This window comes from Cricetulus griseus (assembly GCF_003668045.3).
Source record: "Cricetulus griseus strain 17A/GY chromosome 1 unlocalized genomic scaffold, alternate assembly CriGri-PICRH-1.0 chr1_1, whole genome shotgun sequence".
NCBI classification, from domain to species: Eukaryota; Metazoa; Chordata; class Mammalia; order Rodentia; family Cricetidae; genus Cricetulus; species Cricetulus griseus.
In genome coordinates, this window is record NW_023276807.1 from 129,442,471 (window position 1) to 129,455,626 (window position 13,156).

A 13,156-nucleotide genomic window follows, 5' to 3' on the forward strand; every position below is an offset into this window, starting at 1 on the left:
AAAATATGAACCTCGTGTAAATGCTAAGTAGCACTTTTATTAGTGTTAAACATTAAACAATAGCAGAGGGAGTAATAAATTTAGATTTATGGCATGGCCAAGGAAGAAAAATATTTTCTTAAGGAACATCAAAGGACAGTAAAAGGAGATCCAAGGAAACAAAGCCATATAATGCCATGGCACAGAAATACAGAATCAATGAAAAAGCTACACTATTTTTTTTAAGAATCTGGTCTACTATAAAACCTTAATAGAATAATAATGATTAATGGGGTCAGAAGATGAAAAGTTTAAATTATTTGAAAATGGAGGTCCAATAAAGGGCAACCTCAATTTTGTCATTAGTCACCTAGCTTTGATGATAAGAACAGACAGTATTTAAGACTTTCTTCCAGGACACATGTAACAGTTTGACTCTCATCACCTTGTAGTGAAAAATCACCTCATAATTTTCTAATAAAAATGGTTCAAGGTTCCTCTTACACTATCCCCAACTCAACTATCAAAAATGCCCTTTCTCTCTATCACCTTCTGCTTGTCAGTCATCATAGTTCAGCATATTGAATAAGTACTGGTATTGAGAAAAATAATTGAGGTACTTCTTACTTTGTCCTTGGATAATGGCACACTTGTGACATCTAGGCTCTTTATGAATTTGGAGAAAAGTCCTTAATCTACAATTGTCCTAGTTCTGAAGTAAAATACTGCAAACAAGACCTTCAATGGTCATTTGACCTCTGCTCTATATTGCTTTTAGTATAATAGACACTGCTTGTCATTTGAAAATAAGTCAGGAGAGTCCATTCCATGACCACTGTCTCTGTCATTACATCTACACATGTTTTAAAGAAAGACTAAACAGATGATCAAACCTGCCTTAGGTGATCTTACTCAAGTCAAGTTATAGTACACTCTGCCTAGCTCAAGATGTCAGCGTAACCACTCTCTAAAGGGCAGCCCTGTGCAGAGGTGAGTGGAATTGCTAACTGTATTATAGATGTCTCTGTAGGTTTCTGGCTCTCGCTCTCATCCATGCTCATCAAGAAAAGCTGGTCCATGTTGTCAGGCTTATTTAGACACAGGGAGAAAGAAACAGAACCTGCTCCTCTGTGTGTTGAAAACTTCAAGTGTCCTAAATTAAATGTATATATTATGGCCTCAGATTCTTTCAGCCTCCCTGCAGTAATAAATTTTGTTGTAGTAGTTGTTTTTAAATACTGGAAAAAATAGTTCCAAATACTGGTCTTTATCCTTATAATACAAATAAAATATTTCATTCAAATTCTTTATTATTTATAAAGCAACCATGTTTAAGAGATAACATGTAGACCAATGGCTTATATGCCTATCCTTAAGAATGAGGAAGATTCTTGAAGAACTTTCAGAAGCATCTCTTTAGGATTCTAAATGGTATAAGTGTGTGTGTGTGTGTGTGTGTGTGTGTGTGTGTGTGTGTGTGTGTGTGTGTGTTTTCTTCAATAAGTGGCTCTTAAGAATAAACTCCAGTAAGAGGAGGCAGATAAAGCATATCACTTCACAAGTATAGCAAGAAATGTCCTAGGACTGGGAGGTGTATTTCTGAATATAAAGTCAGCTTGTTCTACACTGCAAGCTCCAGAACAACCAGGCTACATAGTGATATACTAACACCTTGATCCATGGATGATACTCATTCCCCTGATCATTAATATGACTCCCACACATTACAGAGTACCAGGGATACAAATTATCCAGTAAATATTTATAGAATATACAAATTGCAAAAAGGAAGGAGAAGTAGAAAATCTTGGTAAAAGCTTTACATATATAAAGCTGGATAAATGCTAGGTTTGTGTAAATTGGGCTTGGGATTTGTAAGTTGTATTTAGTGTCTTCAAAAGAGCATATTATGAAAATGGTGCCTGCATGCAAATAGATGATATTGGACTGACAGCCACAAAGGCTTCATGGAAGTGGTCACATTTCAGATGACTGTTTTCAAGTCATTTTAGCTCTTAAGGAAAAAGAAAACCATGTCTATAGCCTAATTAAATGACTATAACATTAAAACTTAAAAATAATGCACTCCAGAGAATATAGAGAAATTGAAATCTTCAGACACTGCTGGCTAGAATTTAAAATTGTATAGCCACTCTTGAAAATAGTCAGAGTTTCTCAAAAGGTTAAACAGATGTGTTTCCAGGCCAAACAACTCAACCCTGAGGGGTCTCTTCTGGAAAATGAAAACGCATATCTACTCACAAACTCCAACAAGAATATATGGATCAGTATCACTCAAAATTGTAAAAAGTGAAAGTAACCTGAATATCCATCTGGTGAAAGAATAGCAAAACAGCGGATTCAAAAAAATAGAGAGCAGGATGAGAGATACCATAACGGAGGGAGCCATTATACATTCGAGGAGAGATTTAGCACTAGGGAGATTTCCTACAAGGATGACACAAACTGACAATCTAGGCAATGGCAGAGAGGCTATCCTAATGCCCTTCCCCTATAATGAGACTGATGACTGCTTTATATGCCATCCAAGAGCCTTCATCCAGTGACTGATGGAAGCAGAGGCAGACACCCACAGCGAAACAGTGAACTCAACTCTGGAACCTAGTTGCAGAGGGGGAGGAGTGAAGAGCAAAGAGGTCAGGACCAGGCTGGTGAAACCCACAGAAACAGCTGACCTGAACAAGGGTGAAAGAAGCCAACCTCAAATAACTTCATATGTTATAATCCCATTTATATGATGTGTCCAGAATGAGTAAAACTAAGGGGACAGGAAGTTGATTAGTGTTTGCTTAAGTTTGCAGAGTTGTAGAGGTGTGGGAAAATGGAGGTGTGAAAGTATGACTAATAGGTACTGGGTTTTTTCCAAGTAGATGCCATGGTCTAAAATTAAATTGCTTTTTTGTCTGCACAACTTTTGAACCTTTTAATTAAGTGCCATATATGATGTTTTTGAGTAAATCTAATAAAAATCCAATAGAAACAAAACCAGAAACACAGATAAAATGGTCAGTGAAAAAAAGAATGGGGGAAAATATCCCTTAGGACACAAAAAGATGCCTAGCACTGCTTATCATAAAAGACATGGAATCTACAAGGACCGTTTACACCAGAGTGCTGGAATACACTGATATTTTAATATGTATGTCTATGATTTTAACATATTGTGGTGGTTTATTATGTTAGTGGCTGCTTGATGATAACATGTTAGATTTAATTGAATATTTATGCAATCGTTTTAAAAATGTGACAGTTTCTGTAGCAGTCTGTCACTAACCTGGGACAGAAAATAAAAAAAGTTATCTCTGTAATAAATAATTTTCACTGTCATTAAAACTTTAATTAGAGGGAGTAGAATTCCAACCTTGGCATAACTTCTGCTTGTCCATCTTATGAAATAGAAGTGGTAAAGCCTAATTTTGCAGACAGTTCTTAAAGTGGTTCTGTCAGAAACTTGTAAAGTATATTTTCAAAAATCAATCAATTGATACTGTTCAACTCTCAGAAGAGAACCATTTCCATGTGCCATTTGTTAATGTAGTTTGTATGTTTCTGTAGCATATGAAAATAAATATTCTTCTGCTATCAACCATCATAACGAAAAGGCAAAATGAAAATAACTTTGAGATATTTTCTATCTCATTTTTGAGTGGTTTCTTATTTTTTATTTTTTTATCCTGCATAACAAATAACCATGAAGTTAATAGCTTGAAAACAGTACACATTTAATCTCTCATGGTGTTCCCAGTGGGTCACAATCAGTTTGACAACCTACACATGGCTTAACCTCAAGGCTCAGAAAGGAATGGATGCAGTTCCTGGCAGGTTCAGGTTGTTAGCAAAGGTCACTATCTTGTGGCCAGAAGTGAAGTCTTACACCATCTATGGGGAGACTGGAACTGAAGCACGTCCAGATGAGCAAGTAGTAATTTGTTTGATTGCACAATGGACATTAAGTCACTGCATTTGTTAACAGGGCAGTCTTCTATATGCAGGTTGTCATAGGGGTTTATCTCATGGTTTTGGCCATGTACCCTTGGTTAGAGGCAAATAGCAGCTCCCTGTAGCAACATCTTGAGAGAGGTGAAGTTAATAGAAGGCAGTAATTTAGAGGCCACCAAAGGAATGCCAACCCAATCATTAGTTCTCCACTTTGAGGAGGATTTCTCAGATTTTGAAAGTATTGTGCTAAAGATCTCTGTTATAAAACACCCTTTACTGAGTGCAATGATTATAAAATAGCCAGAATTTGGGAAGTGCTATTCTGTTCCCTGGAATAGTGCCTTCTATGTCACTGGGGAGGGAATAGTAATCTGCAGCATGCTTGTTTCACAAGTGAGGAACCCGGGGCCTGCAGCCTTTCCTCACTCACCCTCCTCCCATTTACCACTTTCTTTTTGGGGAAATGTACCTGGGAAGTCTAATTCACCAAACACAGTACAGCATTCACCTTCTTTTGTTGTCTGTCTTGGCAAGCTATTTTATTGCTCCCTTGACAAGGAAGAGAATGGGTTCTCTTATACAATAAATGAAAAGAAAAAAACACTTTCTGCTCATTTTCTAATTATTATTTAATGACCAGTAGTCCTCTTTGCATAAAATTTTATAATAAGTATTTTTAAAGGAAGTGGACACCTATATTTTTGATTATTTGAATTCAATAAAAATTTCAAACAAATTTGTACATTCTTCATAAAATAATCACAAGTGATCTTTGTACCCTTATATTGGTTGAATCTTACTAACACTAAAATATCCATGTGATTTTATTTGATAGTCAAGAGTTATGTTTGGGCCTAGAGTACTCATGCAGCCTTCACCTCAGAGTAAGGTGGAATGTCTATCATTAACTTATGCTTGCTTAATAAACTATGATTAGGAAAATTATCTGGTTATTATTTGTTACTTTGCAGTTTACCACTATCATGAACAGAATAGGGCTGTTTGCTTATTGCTTTGTTTTGAGATTGTATTATAATTACAATATGTCTCCCTTCCATTTTTCCCTTCTATTGCTTCCCCCACCCCTGTGCTCCTCCCTGTTTGTTTTTGAATTCATTGTCTCAGGGTGTTTGATTGGGTAGAGAATGGTTAGGATGAGCTTTAATTTGGAAGCCAAGAAGGAGTTGAGCAATTGGTTAAAAGCTAAGCTTACAGATACTCTTAGGTAACTTTTATGTATATAAACTGAGCCAATGTGTGGCCTGAAAATGTTTCAAAAAGAGAAAAGGAAATGATTAAATGGATCAAAGTGTTCTGCTGTAATGTCTGTATTTGGTGTACTTCAACAAAGCTTTGGGTTGCTAAACAAGGAAGTTAGTATAGACTGCTATCTTAGTTAAGGTTACTATTGCTTTGATGAATCATCATGACAGAGAGAAAAGGGTTTATTTGGCTTACACTTCCACATCACTATTCATCATCAAAGGAAATCGGGAGCTCATGCAGAAGCCATGGAGGGGTGTTGCTTGCTGTCTTGCTCCCCACCACCAGCCCAGGGATTGCACCACCTACATGGGCTGGCCCCTTTCCCATCAATCACTAATTAAGAAAACACCCAATATCTGGATCATGTGAAGGCATCTTCTCATCTCATTTGAGGTCCCCTCCTTTCAATGACTCTAGATTGTGCCAAAATGACATAACACTGCCCAGCACAACTAATTACTTTGGGGATTATTAGGATTACTTAATGAAACTTTAATTCACACATGTCTTGTAACCAAAAGCTTAATTCCTTCCTTACTACTGGGCAAGCAAATTTAGTTTCTACATAAAAAAAAGCAGAGGTGTACAAGATGCTATAAACTCTATGCTTGTCTGCACCCAGAAACAATGTTCAAGCCCTGTACCACACACAGCATGTTAATATTTAGAAGTAAGATAATTTACTGGGATAAAATAAAATAATGTTGTGTTACCTTAACACTGTAAAAATAAAATTACTTATTAAAGTACCAAATGAATAAAATATTTGTAGGCCATTAACATAAGCTAAGCATGTGTGTATATTAGTTGATCCATAAACATATTTTACCATGAACTTAATTGACATGTGATAATGTACCATAAACAAAATGAAATACAGCTGAGAGACTTGGAAAATATCTAATGCTAAATGAGAGAGCAAATCTATAGTGCAAAATACATTAGTACCAAGCTGAATTGTAAAAGGTAAACAAATTAGTGAAAATGTCTTTAAAAACTTAAAACTTAAAACAAGCCAAACTAATAACCAATGAATTAGTGAGTCTTGCTAAAAACCCAAGTACTCATTAGGTAAACTTGAAAGAAAACTAATTTAGTAATAGTTTGAAAAAAATTTAAAATGTTGGGTAACTACTGATATTCCAGATGAAGTAGAAGAGTATATTTATAGGATCATTTATGGAAATAAATTCAATATTTATATAAAGTGTACTGTCAATTTGCATTCAATGAAAAATAGCTCTAGTTCTCTGGAATTATAAACACCTGTACTTGTGGATATTACAAGACGTTGATTATAAAATCTTTTGCAGTTCCAAAGTAATAGAAGCGTTCAAATGCCTACATACAGTATGGTTTGAGATATTCATCAAGATGGTTGAATAGAACTATTTTGGTGATGGTGGTGATTTGTTTGTTTCATACTAAATCATAAATATTTCTAAGAAATCTGAGTGCCAAAAGCCCTCCACATGCCAAAATTTGGCAAACATTTTTTTAACTTATAAAGTTTTCTTACAATAAAAATCTGAGAAAATATTTTGAAAGACCCCCCCAAGATGGATAAATTACAAAAAAATTCAGCACTCGGCTCCAAGAAGTATTTAAAATTGCAAAATGGAACATATTCCTAAAAGGCATGAGAACATTGAGTGGTATACATGTTTATTCCTAAAAACTACAAAAAAGCAAATCTTTAAAGCTATTATTGGTGCTTAATCAAAGTGACAGGACACATCCTCATTTTTTATATGTCCTCTCATTGTGGATATGAAGGGGGTAATGCAAATGGGAAAACAAGGGCAGTATTTGTAAGTAAGTAATCTGTGGATTTCATGTGTGAGGGGGTACAGTTAACATTTTGTGCAACATTTCTCTCCACATGTGAAAACTCTTTTGAATGCAACTCTTCTATTTTCCATGTAAGCTGTTGGCCTCTCCTGATATCAACCTTCTCTACAAGACTGCAGATACCAGATCAGCAGGGAGCTGGTAGCTACATAACTTTCCATAGAATATTTTATTTTTATTTTACAACTCGGTTTACACCTCTGAGGCCAAAATGCCCATGGATGAGAGAGTTTTCTTTCTTTTATGAATTATTAATGACCTTTTCAGAAAAGCCTGACAGCTCTCAGAGTGATATGCACTCATGTAGACACATATATTTTCCTTTTGTTTTACATTCAGAATTAAAGTCCTTAAAGGCCAAAGGAAAATACTTGTCTTAACATAACAATTACAGCAAACAAAGTGGAAATTTCAAGAATGCAACAACTTATGAAACAAATACGGACACATCCAATGCCTGCATTGTTTTAGTTTTTCTCCTGGGTCATTAATATTTTATAGAAATGAGCAATCAGCATATATACGATGTAGCTGGTACACAATAAATTATTTTGCTTTATTGTGAAAATTAAGGTGTTTTTCTAATCTAAAATATTGAACTAAGTTCGAAAATAGCATTTTAGCACTTTTGTTTTGCTTCAGTAATGGTTATTCTGTTTAGAAGTTGTTGGGTTTTTTTTTAAAGCTTAAAACCAAGTCTGCCTCCAGAATAAAAGCAGCCACAACTTTTAATTTATTTTAAAGCTGAGTATTGTTATCCGGATTTACTACCAAAGTAATTAATGATAACAAGTGTGCATACTGTTCAGCTAATAAATGTTGTGCCTTGTAAGCCATGGAGGAGGAATCCTAACATGTACCAAGGTTAGAGGAGGCAGTCAAATGACAACCAAATTAGGGATATTTACTGCCGAACTTGCCTGAAGCCTCCCAGACATCAATCTTGCCCCCTCCCTACTACAGAATCTAGGAAACTTGGTGGTACTGATTTGAATGTGCTTGTTTTTTAGAGTGTCAAGTTTGCTCTTATAGGACATATACTTATAATCAGTGAAAGATTACAATATATCAGGAATGGTTTGGTTTCACTGAAAGGTACAGATCTATGAGTTAAGCACATAAATTACACAGACTTTTAAACTCTGTTGACTCTATTAGAACTGCAGAGTCATTAATTGTGAAAACTTTTAGGTTGCTGCTAAGCTAGCCAGGGAGAGCCTCTTCAAAAGTGGGAATGAAACGTTGTACATTCTAAGTGCACTGCAAGATGGAACTGAGGACTCTTTGTAGAGGTCTGTGAGTGCATATTTGTCTGTCACACAAAGGTAGACATATACATGGGCTGGAGAGTGATGAGCACTCAGCATATACCCACACTGTTCCAATATGTGCTATAACTCTCAATGCACAACAGAAAAATCAGTCTCTAATTCCCTAAGGCCATAAAACTATCAGCTATGGAATCGTTTGGCTGAAATAAAGCCTTGTGTTGCCCAAAGCCTCAAGGAGTGTGTACAATTTATCTTATTGTAAAAATTAAGTTACTGTTAGTGTCCTTCTGATTTCCGCAGATGCCCTTAGAAACATATTTGCTAAGCCTAAAGTAATCACTGCTTCCTCATTCCATTATATATGACTTCATAATGCCACCTTTTCATTTGTGTTGTAAATACTAAGTCTGCCTTGAGGTCATGCAAAGGGGAAATGTTTCCTACAGTTATCAACATGTCATCCAATGGCATCTTCCACATGGAAGTAAATAAAAAATAATGGACTCTATGGAGATGATATCTGAATGCACAGGGAGACAACAACAGTGGCAAAGACTGTCTGCTTTTTTATCTTTATTGTATTAAGAAAGTTTCCAAATATGTGGAATATTCATTCTCAGGGTTTCTTAGAAATGGCATCATCATTCAATCACCCCAAAACATTCTTCAGCAGTTTGTTTATTAATAAGAAGACTGCTTTTAATGAATTCTGCAGAGATTCACAAGGATGACTTAAACTAGAAACCTAAGCAATAGCTGATGGAAGCAGATCAGAGATTCACAGCTAAGCACTGAGCCCAACTCCAGGAACCCAGTTTCAGAGAGGGAGGAGTGACCAACAAAGGGGTCAAGACCATGCTGGGAAAACCTGCAGAAACAACTAAGGTGAGAAAGTAGGAATTCATTGACTCCAGTCTGATAGCTGGGGAACTAACCAAACCAGGCCTTCTGAATAGCCTTCATCTAGTAGTTAATGGAAACAGAAGCAGGCACCCACACCTAAGCACTGAGCTATACTCATGGAATCCAGTTGTAGAGAGGGAGGAGGGATGAGCAAAGGAGTTGACACCTTGTTGGAGAAGCATACAGAAATAGCTGACCTGACATAGTGAGAGCAGAGGGACCCCAACTGTAAAGCTGGGGCACCAGCATTGGACTGAACCAAATCCTCTGAATGTGGGTGTTAGTTAGGAGGCCAGGGTATGCTATGGGACCTCTTACAGTGAAACCAGTATTTATCCCTATTGCACAAATGGACTTTGGACTCCATTGGCTGTAGAGTGATACTATTGAAGCCCAGATACACAGAGGAGGACTTAGGCCCTCCCCCAAATGATGTGACAGACTTTGATGATTCCCCCATGAAAGGCCTCATTGTCCTTGGAGAGAAGATGGGCCTTAGTTCAGGATGTTGGTAGAGGGCATGGGAGGATGGGAGGGAGAGGGCATGGGGGGTGATTGATAAGTAAAATGATTGTTTTTAAATGAAAAATGCCTACAACTAATGATGGATTCAAGTTCCTTGAGTCACAGGATCTGTGAATGGAAGGAACTCTCTTTAGAAAGAAGGAAGGATGGACACTAACAACTAGCTGTGACTGTCCATAAAAGCCTATCTTTTAAACCTACCATTCTTCAGAGAACAAAACATTTCAAGTTATATGTTGCCACCACCTGTAGCAAAACATAATTCTTTAAATGTTCAATAGCCAAATGGGGGGAATAATAATAAGGCTTTTTATAAGAATTAGTAAAATAACATTGAAGAAAATATTCTAGAAAGAAAAATAAATTGAATAGGAAAACTACTGCATGTTTGTACTTGTAGCAATTTCATAGCATCCTGCAGAATGAAATACATGATTCCTGAAGCCTGCTGATAAACTCTGTAACATGGTGTGATAGACTGAAGGCAAAAAAAAGCTGTGCTGGAATGGTGGAAGTTTCTTTATTTAGGAAGAATTTTAAATAGTCCAATATTAAACTTGTGAATAAAAGTAGCTGGTGTTTAACTTAACATGATAGAAAACCTCATTACTGTACATAACATTTGTGATTGTTTTTTCTCAATTGGATAACCAACATAGGTGCCATAGGTTCTTGAACTTGAACCTTATGTTGGTCTGGAAAAGAAATTTTATTAAATTATTCTAAGGTAAATTGTTACTTTTTTTTAAATCAGAGATGTGCATTAGCTTTGAACTCCCATGAGAAAACAAATGTTTAGTGTAGCGCCTGCACTACAACACTTCCACAGTATAGGGTGAGGGCCTTGAGGATTTAAATAAAGACAAGACAGCAGTCTTTCTTGCAGGGAGAAATGTTCTTTATTCCAACAAGAGTGGAGGCTTATATACCAGTCAGCAGGGATGGTGGACAACTACCCAGATAACAAGTTCAGGTTCCTAGGCCCATCAGGCAATCCTAAATGGGTGAACAACAGGATAACAGGAACTTGCACTCAGGCCTTCAAGAAAGGAAGAAAACAGGATGTACCTGCTAGGTAAGCTCCTAGTCACAAGCTGGTCAGCAGACCCCTATGGAGGAAGGGCCCAACAGTTTAGATAATGGCTGAAAGACACTTAAGGAAGTGTTCAACATCCTTAGCCATCAGGGAAATGCAAATCAAAATAACTCTGAGATACCATCTTACTCCTATTAAAATGGCTAAAATCAAAACCACCAATGACAGTTTATGCTGGAGAGGATGTGGAGAAAAGAGAACAATTCTTCACTGCTGGTGGGAGTGCCAACTTGTACAGCCACTATGGAAATCAGTATGGTGACTCCTCAAGAAAATGGGAATGAGTCTACCACAAGATCCAGCAATTCCACTCTTAGGCATATGCCCAAAAGAAGCACATCCATACAACAAGGACATCTGTTCAATGATGTTCATAGCACCACTCTTTGTAATAACCAGAAACTGGAAGCAGCCTAGATGCCCCTCAACCAAATAATGGATAGAGAAAATGTGGTACATTTACACAATGGAGTACTACTCAGCAGAAAAAAAAAAAAACAATGGAATCTTGAAATTTGCAGGAAAATGGATGGAACTAGAAGAAACAATTCTGATCCAGGTAACCCAATCACAAAAAGACAAACATGATATGTACTCACTCATATGTAGATTTTAGACATAGAGTAAAGCCTACAATGCACACTGGCAGAGAAGCTAGTAAACAAGGAGGATCTTAAAAGAGACAAACATGGTCCCCTGAAGAAGGGGAAAGGGTCAAGATCCCATAAGCAAATTGAGAACATGGGAAGAGGGGGGATGGAGCTAGGAGAATGAGAAGGGAAGAAAAGGAGGGATGCAGAGAACATGAGGGTCCAGAAAGGTTGAGTCAGGGGAAGAATAGAAGATAACAAGAATGGAGATACCATAATAGAGGGATAGATTTTAGGTTTACAAAGAAAGCAGGCACTAGGAAAATGTCTGGAGATCTACAAAGATGACACCAGCTAACAATCTAAGCAACAGAGGAGAGGCTACCTTAAATGCCCTCCCCTGATAATGAGATCGATGAGTGACTGATGTCACCTGATAGCCCTCATCCAGAAGCTGGTGGAAGTAGAAGCTGACACCCACAACTTATCACTGAACTGAACTGGAACCCAGATGCAGAGAAAGATGAGTGAAGAGCAAAGGGGTCCAGACCAAGCTGGTGAAACCCACAGAAACAACTGACCTGAACATCGGGGAGCTCTTGGTCCCCAGACTGATAGCTGGGATACCAGCATGGGACTGATCCAGATACCAGGAACATGGATTTCATTGAGGAAACCTTGGAAATCTACAGGACCTCCTATAGTAGTTCAGTACTTATCCCTAATATAGGTGTGGACTTTGGGAGCCCATTCCACATTGAGGAATACTCCCTGAGCCAAGACACACAGGGGTGGGCCTAGGCCCTATCCCAAAGGATATGATAGACTCTGATGACACCCTATGGAAGGCCTCACCATCCAGGGAGAGCAAAAAGGATATGTGATAGGTAGGGTTTTAGTTGGGGGGGGTGGCAGGGTAGTGTGGGAGGGAGAAGGGAACTGGGATTGTCATGTAAAACAATCTTGTTTCTAATTCAAATATAAAAACACCGTAATAAAAGAACTATTTTGTGAGTTTTTAAAAAATCTGGAATATGTTCTCTTACATTCCTCTCTGATACTCAGAAAAAGGTAATTCAATTATAGAAAAGTTTTGCGTGCTGTCTTTCTTTCCAGTGTTGAGTTGCTTGTAGCACAAGATTAATGAGAAGTCAACTTCATTCAGATAACTAGTCCTGTGACATCTCTGGTACTTCATTTTGGTTTCCAGTGTCTCAATGACATTTGAAGCACCTTTGCATTTTGGCTGGATATTGCACAGTTGTAATTGTACTACCTGAGCTAATTAGGCAACTGGAGCATGTTTACCAAGCTTATCAACTTCCTGTCCAGCAGAATATCTCAAAACTAGTTAAGAGGAGAGTATAGAATGCTTGCCTAATTGTGTATGCAGTAGTTCTTAAAACTAACCAGTGGTTTCAATTAACAGAGTTGAGGTGAGCATTGTTCATTTCACTGTTATGTACTGGCCTTCTGCATCACTTTCCTGGAATTGGTTTTTCTACAAACAGATTAAAATTTGCCAGGTCATGGAGAAAATTATGCAGGCTTGGACTTAACTTGAACCTGAGAAGAACCACAAAAATATGACATTTTTCTTTGTTTCAGATGGTTTTAAGAATGCATGGATAGAGAAAATAGGACTTTATATCTTCACATCATAAATTTCTTGCAGAAATATAGGAGAATGTTAACAAAATGCACAGTATTATACA